The following is a 12,428-nucleotide window of genomic DNA, read 5'->3' as shown; positions in this document are numbered from 1 at the left end:
GTCAAGGTTTTGTTGAACACCAGGCTCTGCTTCAGAGATTTCACAGATTATTTTTAGCCCCAGGACATCTGGATGTAATAGAGCATGTTGTGGCCTTGGAGTCACAGAGCAAAGTCCTGCACCGTGCACGCTAGCAATAGCTGAAGTAGTGACTTGCTTTTCATCATCGTGACTTAAGTCCTGGCTTCTTGGTAAAACCAGGAGGAAGCTTATGTCACTTAGCTCCACTGATTTGATTTACTGGGCCAAACTCACCATCAGGGTAGTTCCACTGCAATGACCAACATTTCAGCTGGAATTAACATGAATTAGGTTAGATTTGACCCTTTATATTTGAAACATTTTCCGCATTTTCACTAATAAATAACAGCAACTCAGAATGGAAAAGGGCTGTAGTTCAACATTGCATGACATTTTTGACAACAGCACTGCTAACACGAACAAGCAGATAGTACGAACAATGAGGCACTGAAGTTACATAATATATTTTCAAAGGTCTTTATGCATATAAAGATTTGTGTAGTACATGGCGTTTGGGAAGACATAGGGGAGATTTTACTGATGGCAGAAAATGAAGCAAAGAGGATGTTAAAATGGCTGATCTAGGGCCAAATTAAAAGATCCTTATGGTTTGCAAAATTTCCATAGTTATTTAATAGCACTAACAACCTAACAAAAATAAAAAACTGGCAAAGATAAGTCTTCTCTCACTTAGCTACAGAATCAAAAGGAAGGTCATAATCCATCCTTTGTACAGGCACTATAGATGCTAATACAGCTCAAAGAAATAAAATCCTTTGATTTAAAGATGGGCACATTTACAGCCAGACTGAACTCCTGATGATAATTCTCTTTACAAAAGAGATTTTGCTCCAAGCAATTTACACCAAATATGAATGTTGTTGCTAGCAGCCTGAAGGTTATATCACTTTGCTACAGCTAATATATTTCAAATAATTTTTTGTTTGCCAACAGTACCGACTCAATTCTGTAACAGCATACCCAAGTAGCGACAAGCAAGGTGAAGCTCTCATTGCTCCCGGAAAACCTTCATGACTTGAAAAATTACAGCAGTTTTGCAATCCCTTTCAATTTATAACAGTTAAATCTAAAGAGACAGTGCAATGTGACAGCATAATTAAGAGTAGAGACAACAAGCAGCATGCACAGCTGGACCCCGCGAACTGCTGAACATTACATGACATGCGGAGAGAAGCTCTTGATCCTTTGGAAACTACTGGGAGTTGTGGCTTCTGGGCTAGAGATCTGCCCACAGGACAAGACCCAGATGTAGGTCAAAAGCTTGCATTTCAAGATTTGGTCATTGCCTGTACAGGTTGACAGATCAGCTGACTGTCCTAAGTAGTCCAAACTGTTTGATCACTATCAAGAAATAAAGGAGAATGAATGAAGCAGAAGGGCCACTGATATGATGAAACCCAGGAGCCTCTTGATTTTTCAGTGAATCCCGTTAGTCTCTCTCAGTCTCTCTATTCTCTCTAAAACTGATGAAAACAAGCCTATAAGCGTTTTAGAGCTAAGATGGGGCAATTGTACTAAGGACATACCCACATACATGATATGGGATTTTAAAGAACAAATATTTCTCAGTAGCTCAAACATGGACGTATTCTGCCTTATCTCTGTTTAGTTAGCCTACTGGTAGGAAGAGCAGCCCCCAGAGACATCAAAGGAGCAGCTTCTGCAGGCTCCTTTCTGTACCACGCAGGTCAGCAACTGTGCCCACTGTCCCTTTATTTTAGCTTAGAGCTAGTCCTTGCAATGCCATTGAGCAGGTTGTGGGATCAAAGCTTAGCTGCTGTGCACAGATGAGGACTAGAAGAGAGTTTTCGCTCCGCTGCAGAATAATTAAATGCAGTCATCCTGTGTCAGGCCATTTCTGCAGGCGATCCTTCCCCTTCTCTTTCCAGTAACTCACTCTTCACAGCCACTGTCACCTTGCTCTTTCTCCTTTAGCTGTGACTGGGATTTCTACAACTATCAGTCCCCTCTCAAATCCCTAAATCAAACCCCTTGCCATACCCATTGCACACTGATCACACTGCATCTTAGCATTGCAAAAAGGAAGGTCTCGGTGATTAAGTCAAAGGCCTATGAATCTCTCTGTGATATCAGGGTGGTCTGGCACATTTATTTTCTTTTAGAGATCTCAGCTGTTAACTTTGTATTAGCATCCAGCATCTCTTAGCACAGTATTCAAAGATCTTCTGCCCATTTCCACCACTTGTTCTTGCCCCTCAATAAAAATAGTGGCACTATCATTTACAGCATTTGTAGGAAGAGTTGGATTTGGAAACACCAAGATGGACAAAGCTGTTGATCTGCTTGAGGGTAGAAAGGCTCTACAGAGGGATCTGGACAGGCTGGATCAATGGGCCGAGGCCAACTGTATGACGCTCAGCAAAGCCAAGTGCTGGGTCCTGCACTTGGGTCACAACAACCCCATGCAGCGCTACAGGCTTTGGGAAGAGTGGCTGGAAAAAGCCACGGGTGGAAAAAGACCTGGAGGTGTTGGCTGATAGCCGGCTGAATATGAGCTAGTAGTGTGCCCAGGCGGCCAAAAAGGCCAAGAGCACCCTGTCTTGTATGAGAAACAGTGTGGACAGCAGGACTAGGGAAGTGATTATCCCCCTGTACTCAGCACTGGTGAGACTGCATCTCGAAGAGTGTGTTCAGTTTTGGGCCCCTCACTACAAGAGGGACATTGAGGTGCTGGAGTGTGTTCAGAGAAGGGCAAGAAAGCTGAAGGGTCTAGAGAACAAGACTTATGAGGAGCGGCTAAGGGAACTGGGGTTGTTTAGTCTGGAGAAAAGGAGGCTGAGGGGAGATCTTATCGCTCTCTAAAACTACCTGAAATGAGGTTGTAGTGAGGTGGGTGTTGGTATCTTTTCCCAAGTAACAAGTGATAGGACCAGAGGAAATGGCCTCAAGTTGTGCCATGGGAGGTTTAAATTGGATATTAAGAAAAACTTCTTCACCAAAGGGGTTATAAAGCATTGCAACAGGTTGCCCAGGCAAGTGGTTGAGACACCATCCCTGAAGGTATTTAAAAGATGTATAGACCTGGCACTTAGAGTCATAGTTTAGTGGTAGACTTGGCAGTGCTAGGTTAACAGTTGGACTTGATGATCTTAAAGGTTGTTTCCAACCTAAATGATTCCATGACACTATGATTGATCCAGTTTAATAATAACTGCATACAATTTAAGGGTAACAGGAGGGTGAAGTGTTTTGGTGTTTTTTTTCAAGCCCCACTTTTGGAACAGTCCAACTTGCACAGCTGCTGTGAATAGGACTGCTACCCCCACCCCCAATTTCCACATTCCAACACTCATGGAAACTCATCCCTTAACGACCCCAAAATAGACTGGGTAACTAAAACTGAAGGTATCTAAAAACTGACTCCATTTCTGTAACAAATAAAAAAAAAGTAGTGATTGATAGTAGCAATGCAAATATTCATGTGAATGCAGCAACCATGTTCTGCACAAAGGCACTGTCACAACATAAAGAATAGTCTTCACTCAAGATTTTGAGTCAGCAGTAATATTGATCCAAGTAGAGCATTATCTAGTAAGTACATCTCTGTCATGTAGTGACGGAGAGAATACCTTCCTGAGGGATTCTTCTGCTGTCACTGTAGTCTCTACCCAGCTCTCTTGCCAGGTAAATACATAACCACAATGCTTAAAAATCTTAATGAAACCAAGGGAAACCGCAGTTATATGTTTTCATAACAAACCCGAAAAAATGCAGAGAAAAACAAAAGAAGAAATGAGTACAGCATACCTGGAATGTGGTCAAAATGATGACCCCTTAATGGTCATTAACCAATGCTTATCTAGGACATGCTACCTTCCTATTGTTACAACTTTTTTTACAGCTATGTCCAGGAGAAGCTGTATATAGAAAAGTTGAGTAGCTTTGTACTCCTGTGCAGATTTATCAGAATACATAGGTATTTTTATTGATATTAAGCTTCAAAACAAATGCAAAGTGTTTAATAAATAACAATATGACACTAGCTGCAAAAAAAAAAAAAAGAAAAAAAAAGCAAAAAAAAAAGCTGTAGGGATTCAAATGTAGACACCTTTACCCTCTCCGGTTTCTGATGACCTCAGAGTCCCACATTCAATTCATCTGCATTTTCTAAAGCATACAGGCTTCTACAGAGGACTTTAGTAATGTGTATACACGTACTTGGGTTTGTTCATGCACACATGCATAGAAAACCAGTTTTAGGTTGTAGACACAACAATCTGTTAACTGTGTTTCTCCTTGAGTTGCAACCAGTTTTAGGCCATCAAGACCACAACTATCTTTTAGATGCTAGTGGCTACAGAATACCTCTAATTGTAGACTTTTACAAGCTGTAACAGAACAAATATTCCTTTTCCTCCATCCCTCCATAATGTCCAAATTTGTTAATACCTCCCCTATAAGGCAGAGGAAACCGCTTATGAGCTGAGATGCTTTTGACATGTTGTCAGTGAAACCTCTTGATGAGCTCAGATAATATAGTAGGCACGATGTATGCTGCTTAACAGAAAAATGTGATGACTATACTAAGAAGTCTAGCAGTCCTGTGACAGCAAGCTAAAATGAAATTTCACACTTTAGATCTCAGATCTAACAGAATGGAAAAAATTAACTGCTGTGTTTGGCCTCAGATTTAAGGGTAATTAAATAACTGCAATTATTTTTCTTTCCAATAGAACGCTAAGCTCAGCAGTCTCAGCATTTTTATAGTCAGGTTTTATTAAGTGCAGCCTAGAACCCTACTCTTGCCTCTGTTGGGGTTGAAAGATGAAAATGCTTGGAAGATTTCCCACCAAGAGAAATCTTCTTAAAAGGATGACCAGATGGACACAAGAGCCTGTGCTATCAATTTCATAACAAAGCATATATAAATATAGATATCTGTTTTCAAACCCAAAGATGTAAGATACCATCAAGTCTTCTTTTCATATTGAATCCTAAAAAGGAGCATTATCAATGGAAACACCACAGTTTTGCCTGTAGATCTTTTACTGAATCATTGCATCAAGACTCAGGCTAAATACCAACAAAAAGTAATTATTTTTTTTTTTCCCGTTTCTCCCACATTTCTCTATTGTTCCCATTTAGAGCATTTGATGGCACCTGGCAATCCATCAGACAAAAGCAGCAGTCTCAATTGTTCTGCCCAGTTACTGAAATAGGACAGAAGCCATCCAGGCTTCTGCTATGCAAAATCCTCCTGTCAAGTGAAGTTCTCAGCAGACAGAGCTGGATCAAGCCCTTCAGGAACAGGGAAGAAATGCAGCCAAAGCTTATTTTGTTCCAGGAAGCCCACAGGGGACTTCTTGCTGCTTAGTGCATGCTGCTAGCTGGCTTATTCTGCAGCAAGCCAGAACACCAGCAGCAGTGACCTGTTCTCCAATAATTCTCTGCATCCCCTGTTTTGTTGAAAACAATTCTGGCACTATCTGAATCTGAACTGTGATACGCTGACATATTTGCTGCCGGAGTCCTTTGCATTGAAATAATGACCTCACACTGGCAGCATAAGGGTGTATACTAAGGCAGCTACAGCAGCAGAGCTGCAGCTGTTTCCCAGTTTGGCAGGATGCTGCCATGTCGTGACTGTCGCTGTGCAAATGTCATCAACTGACAAACATCGCATTCTCCCTTTGGAAATGCCCAAAAAACACAGCGAGGAGAATCTAGCAGGTCACTTTCTCCTACAAGGACCCATATGTGGACCATTGGGAGGGGGGCAATGGAGACAACGGTGCGGGGCTTGCTGACTTTTGAAGAGAGGGTGAGGAAACACAACAGCAAAAAAAATTAGACTTTATATATAAAATATAGAGAAAATATAAAGCATCCTAGTTCTTAAGACAAAAGTCAGTGAGACAGAAGGCATTTCAGAAAGATTCAGTGGTGCTTCTGATTCCTGTTACATCTCACTATTCTGGGTAGACTTTTCCCCTGCTTTGTTGACTGTCCCTGTGGGGATGCACTCCCAACCTCTTTAATCCTTGATGCATTGCTTCTAGCAAGACAAGAGAAGCATGGAGTTACAATGCACAACTGATTGCTGCTGATCCTCCCGAGGCTGTAGGATAGCTTGGGGCCAGGGGATGAAAGCTTCAGAGGCCACAAGTGCACAGTGAGACTACTAGTTTTGCCTCTGCCCCTTCTGATAGCAAATGTCATCCTAAGGGTTTGGAAGGTTTTTCTTCTTGGGATCAACAAACACAGCATGCAGGAAGCATGACCAAGAAGGCCTCCTTCTCTGGAAACTTAAACAGGGGATACAGAATAAGCCCAGCTAAACCAGAAGCTTCACTAGTGTCACGGTTTAGGCCAAATCGGCTACTGGGGACCTGGGGGACCCCAGATGGGACCAAGAGATGCTCCTCCCTACCCCTCTTCAAATAGAGAGGCAGAGGAAGGAAAAAGAGATGTACGAGTTTATAAGGAACTAAACTACTTTAATGAAATATTAATAATAAAATAAAAAGAAATAATTACATATATACAAAACCGTATCAAAATCCCAAGGTGACAATCACAACACTGGCTTGTACTGGGGTAGTCCCAGGCTGGACTCAGTGACGGACGGGAACTGGATTCCAGATCTGCATTCAGGATCGGGATCAAAAGCAGATGATCAGACAGAGTCGTCCTCAGACGTTGGCCATTGAAGAAAGAGAGCTGACCCTTTGATTCCTCAGCTTTTATACTGAGCATGAGGCAGATGGTATGGAATATCCTGTTGGTCAGTTTTGGGTCATCTGTCCTGTCTGCTCCTCCTCACAGGTGGGACCCCACCACGCTTTTCCGCTTCTGACCCTCCAATGGCGCAAATAACAAAGTTGGTTGGCCTTGGGTGTTATAGCAATAAGTATAAGCAGGAGCCTCTCTGCATACCATGCCTGGGCATCAGCTATAAACATAGGTCTTATCACTCTGAAAGTGAACATTGTCTGCACAATATGCTGTTAATTTCAGTAATTAGAAGAGGCCCAGCTAAGAAGTGAAGCTACTGAACAAAATTGGTCCTGTTTCACCTCAAACCAGGACAACTAGCCATATTGTCCTGATTTCAGCTGGGACGGAGTTGATTTTCTTCCTAGTAGCTGCTGTGTTTTGGATTCAGTATAAGAATAATGCTGAATACACATATTGCTGTAGTTGTTGCTAGGTAATGCTTAGACTTTTTCAGCTTCCCATGGAGGCTGAGAGGGAGCACAGACAGGACAAGGTAGCCAAAGGAATATTCCATACCATAGACATCATGCTCAATATATAAATGGGGGTTGGCCAGGGGGTAGAAATCCACGATCGCTGCTCAGGGTGGGCTGAGCAATTGATCATCAGGTGGTTAGCAATTGCACTGCATCACTCATTTTGTATATTCTTTTATCATTATTGTTATTATGATCTTCTCTTCCATTACTGTTCTAATTAACTGTCTTTATCTCAACCCACGAGGTTCCCTTTTTTCCCCACTGGGTGGGGCAGGAGTGAGTGAACAGCTGCGTGGTCCTGGTTGCTGCTTGGGGTCAAACAACCACATATGACAAGTGGTGTGTAGCTGCTAGGATTTTCAACATGGTAAACTAGTGTTTGATCAAAGTGGAAAACTAAAGGAAATCTACTGAACATGTGTAGGCTGAGGGTGAACGTATCTTGGATGCTAACTGCTACCAACAGAAAGAGAAAGATGAGACTGCAAAATGTAGCTTCTTTTCAAAAAAAATAAGAAAAAAGTTTCAAAGCAAGACAGCAGCAAAGAGAAGAGTCTGTAGGACTCTGTGATTAGTATCCGAGTCAATCTGTTTATGAAGGATTTCCCATTCAGCTTCTACCAGTAGGCCTACATCTCACAATGAACCAAGTGTGCAAATCCAAGAGACACTCTCACCAGGCCATGCCCAGAACTACCCACAGCAGCTTAAAACTTACAGTAGTTCTGTGATCTCTAAACACACTGAGCCAAATTACTCCTGGGTGATACCCTAGCAATCTTCACCACTGATGACATGGAAACGGAACTCTTCCAAAAAACAGTTTCCTTAATACTGAGACCAATAGCTGAAAGAAATGAAAAACAACTTACAAGGGTCTCCTCATAGGCCTTGGAAAATTTGTACTTCTTATAGAATTTGCCAACTGGCATGCTGTGGCTAGCTGGCAACGAGTCTGCTAACACGGGTGCCAAACAAAGCTTGCAGAGAAGGTAGGCTTTTGTCAAGCAGGAGCTAGTTCACTAGGAAATGGACTATGAGCCTCTCATTTCTTGACATTTGACAGCCGCTGCCATAATATTTTGAGATAATAGTTTAAAAGTGCAGTTCGTAAGAAGGTATCAACAAAACACAGAAATCACGGTCTTATTTGCTTTTATAAATGTATTACAACTTCTTTTTCTACCCCATTAGCTCTTCCCTTACTTGAAACCCAGCTATGAGCAAGCAGAACTCATTCTACTAACAGCGAGAACATTTTCGTGAAACCTTTCATAATTCAACTGATTGCACTCTTAATACTAAATATTACCTTTACTTAATTTCTGAAAGAGTTTACTCACTCTCAGGTGATAGTTTTGCTACCCCCTGATCCTCATCAGGTGGCTTTAAGGATTTCCAACTCTTCTAATTAGTGCATCTCTCCCTCTTCTACCAGGATAAACAGACTGTGAAAACAGAAATAAAACTAAAAAGCAAAGGTGAAGCAGGTCTGAGTATGCTGTTTTAAAATACAGAGATCGATGCGATGTTCTGAAACATATATGCCTCCAGCAGAGACTACAGACTTGCTGCATCCCAAGCTCTTTAGGATCGAAACTAAGCGAGTGCAATACTACCAGTTGGAACAGGTCTCTGATCACAGCTGAGTCACCTCAAAGTTACCAGAGTGGAAATATTTTTTTCTGGATTTGTATATGTAAATCAGTAATACAGCAAACGCAGTCAAAGCAAACACAGCATAGCAATGTTTATCCCTCCCTTATGCTGTTAAAAACGATTTCTTTTATTGTATTAGTGTATTTGCTCATACCCTCTTTTATACACATTAACTAATGATCTCTGAAATACCCCAGAGAAACAAAGTAAATGTGTATTTTATTATTTCCATGATCAGAAGCAAAGCAATTCACAGGGGCTGTTAATGAATTAGAGTCAATGATGCAGTGCCAAGCAGCCACTTTTTTGCGCTTTCTTTGTGAGTTGTCTTTAGTTCTTTGAAATAGTTTAGCTCATACTATGACAGGGGTAAGAAGTAACTTCCATTTCACAAGTCAAAGAGCATAACAGGAAGACTAACCATAAATGCTGTAAGCCACATTGATCGTATCAAAACAGTGTTGCAGTATTGCAATTTCATCGGTATCATCTGCATATGTAAATAAAAAGCCTTTAAAAAAGTTTTTTGGGGGGAGGGGAGGTTGGGGTTTTTTTTTGGTGAGCTTTGGTTTGTTGTTTTGAGTTTTTTTATCATGCAGTTATTACTCTCACTCGAGAGCACACAGACCAAACTGCATTCAGGAGAGAATTGATAATTATATGTGGAAGAAGCTAAACTAGAAGATCAAAATAAAACGCTTTAACATTAGATTTTCTCACAAAATGCAAGGAAAATACACTTCTTAAATCTCCTCACTGGGTTTCTGTGGAAGATAGGCAGCACAGTTTGCAGTTTTCTCTCCCCAAAGTTCTCCAAGAAACACAAACATTTACTCTTCAGATAAAGGGAAAAGAACAGGAAGAGGAAACTAAAGAGAATTCCCTGGAGTTACTGAAAGCTGCATTAAGAAACTTTGCTCAGCACATTAGCGGCTCTGAAAAATGAGGCAGCAGAGAGCTCTGCAGCAGTGGGAGCCTTTGAAATACACTTCTCCAGAAAGAAGATACAATAAAATGTAAATAGAAAATGCCTCTTGGCTGGCACACATTGGCGCAGAGAAAATTCTTTCTCCTTTTCCACATACAGGGACCAATTTTTTTCTTCCCCCTTTCTCCAATATTTAGAAGACAAGCTGATGAAAGATGACAAAGCACATTTATAGAAGTTCAAAAAAATCCAGCATTGAATAAAACATAAGTGCAGCATCAGAAGATGATGGTCAGGCTGTACTAATGTCATCTAATACATTCTCTATGCACTGAAACGCAAGGAGGGAATGGAAAGAAGTCATTCAATAATGATTTGGTTCTAAACATTAAAGAAAAGTTTGAGTTAAGTTTAAAGCATTTGAATAATCCTGTTATATTCAGTGCCAGGTTCAAATTAGTGCACGTGTTTTCCTGAATCACAAATTCCCTTCTCATCTTTAAGAAGCTCTGCATTCAAAATTTACATGTTCCTATACTGAATAAAGTTTTTTTCATTAGTTTTTATTTTCTTTTTTTTAAGTGACTAACAGTTAAAAGCTCAATTATCCGGTAAAGAAAGATGTCCACAAATTCTGAAATGCTGGCTTCCCCCTACCCCCAAAATCTCCTCCTACCATGATTTAAAAATAAAGAAATTCTTCCTATTTCCAGGGAATCCCACACAGTCCTCTTAATGTCAACCCACAGTTTAAAATTTTGAATAATTTTAAATTAGGTTAGTTACAGACCCAGAAACACATCCTGAAAATGAGATACGTGTGCTGACCTCACAGCCCTGTGGAGCAGCACCCAGCGAGCCTCCTGCCACTACCACGATCTTCACCCCTCAAGTGGGAAGATGTGAAGCTGTACAGCCTACCTAGTGGTACTGCCTCTGGACTGACTAATACATTACCCGCCCTCAAAATGCACAAGACCACCCAAAGTTGGTATGTTAGCATAGCTTCATGTAGCACAGAGAAGTGCTTATATATATATATACTTATGACTCAATTCCTGTTTATAAATTTTTATTATTTTCCAAGAAATTGTGTTCTTTTTGACTTTTGTATGATCTTGGAAACAAAGCTCACAGTCTCAGGTTGTAAATATCAAGCAAACGTTACTAGTTCTGAAACTGAAACACCAGCAAGGTGCTTCAGTGCTTGTAGCTCCATTGCACTAAGGCACACAGAGCAGGCTCACTCTATCTTACAACTCTCTATTTTGTGCACTTCAAATCTTGAGATTCAGAATAAGCTCAATCATGCCAAGCAGAACACAAAAGATTCACATCATAAGCCAGGTTTCTCCGGTCCCAGATTTTCACAATGCGTTGCAAGTCCCAGGTGGGTTCAGGGCTCAACTGCCTCTGAGGTGTCTGTCCTCAGCCCAAACCCCAGAGATGCTGTGAAAATAAACATTAAGTGACTTGGTGTAACAACATACGTGCATGGCAGGCTACCTCTCAATAAATAAACTGTTACCAGTCCCTGCCTCTCCAAGGTGTAGCCAAAAGGTGCAATGTCCTCTTCAAGGTATCACCAATTGCATTATTGTCACAATTCTTCAGACAAATCATTCACCTCCAAGTGAATTCACCTCTTGCAACACATTTTGGGTATCCCCCACTTCGGATTTTTTACCGCTAGTCTTTGGTCTAGATAAGAGTCCTATTAAGAAGGGTTGAAGTGAGTTACATGCAGATTACCAGGCTGGAAATTGGTTGCCAAAATACACAGCTTAACTGGGCGGGGACATAACATGTAGTACTAGGCTTGCCACAAGAAAGAAAAAAGTTGTATTATAAACAGCCAAAATACACTCTGACCTTGCAAAAAAAAGTAGTCTTTGAGGCAGGACACTTCCTGCAATACAGAGATTTTTACCAAAATCAGCACACAGAGTTAGACTTCCGCTAATTACACCTCATAGGGAAAAGAGTAGAAGGGAACAAACATGCCTACAGGTAGCAACCATTTTTTATCTCCAGTTTAATGGCATAAAAGCGGTACCACCCTATTGCTTGTGAAAGCAAAACAAAACAGGAGGGGTGTTTCACTCTGCTCAAGATTTTATTTCTTTAAATATCTGTAGCATAAAATCCTATTTTAGGAGAAACCTTTTGTTTCCCTTGGCAGTGCAAAACAGCCCGAAAGACAGCACACTTGGCTTCCTGAGAATTTTTCCTGGCCGAGTACTCAGTCTACAGAGGCTCTCTATTATAATTTTTGCCAATTCCCTTTCCTGACACCTTCCCAATGGATGCCTAGCGATAAAAGGTGGCAGACAGAGAAACGGTATGACTCAAGGATCCTCAGTTTATCAGAAGGGTGCTTGAAGCCACAGAAATCAATGCACTGAGGTGGCCTTAATTTGCACTGGAAGCCAATGTAGGTTTGGGGAGATTTAATGGTTTCACCGCCACATCCATCCTCTTTGACCGTATATTGAACACATGATAAGAAATCTGGACCTTAACAATCAAATGGCAGAGATGTCCTGCAAGAGATACAGTCCTAAATAACCGGGGGGTGGGGG

The sequence above is a fragment of the Charadrius vociferus genome, unplaced genomic scaffold (genome assembly GCF_000708025.1).
Source record: "Charadrius vociferus isolate BGI_N301 unplaced genomic scaffold, ASM70802v2 scaffold116, whole genome shotgun sequence".
Classification (NCBI taxonomy): domain Eukaryota; kingdom Metazoa; phylum Chordata; class Aves; order Charadriiformes; family Charadriidae; genus Charadrius; species Charadrius vociferus.
Note: the sequence above shows the minus strand (reverse complement) of the source record.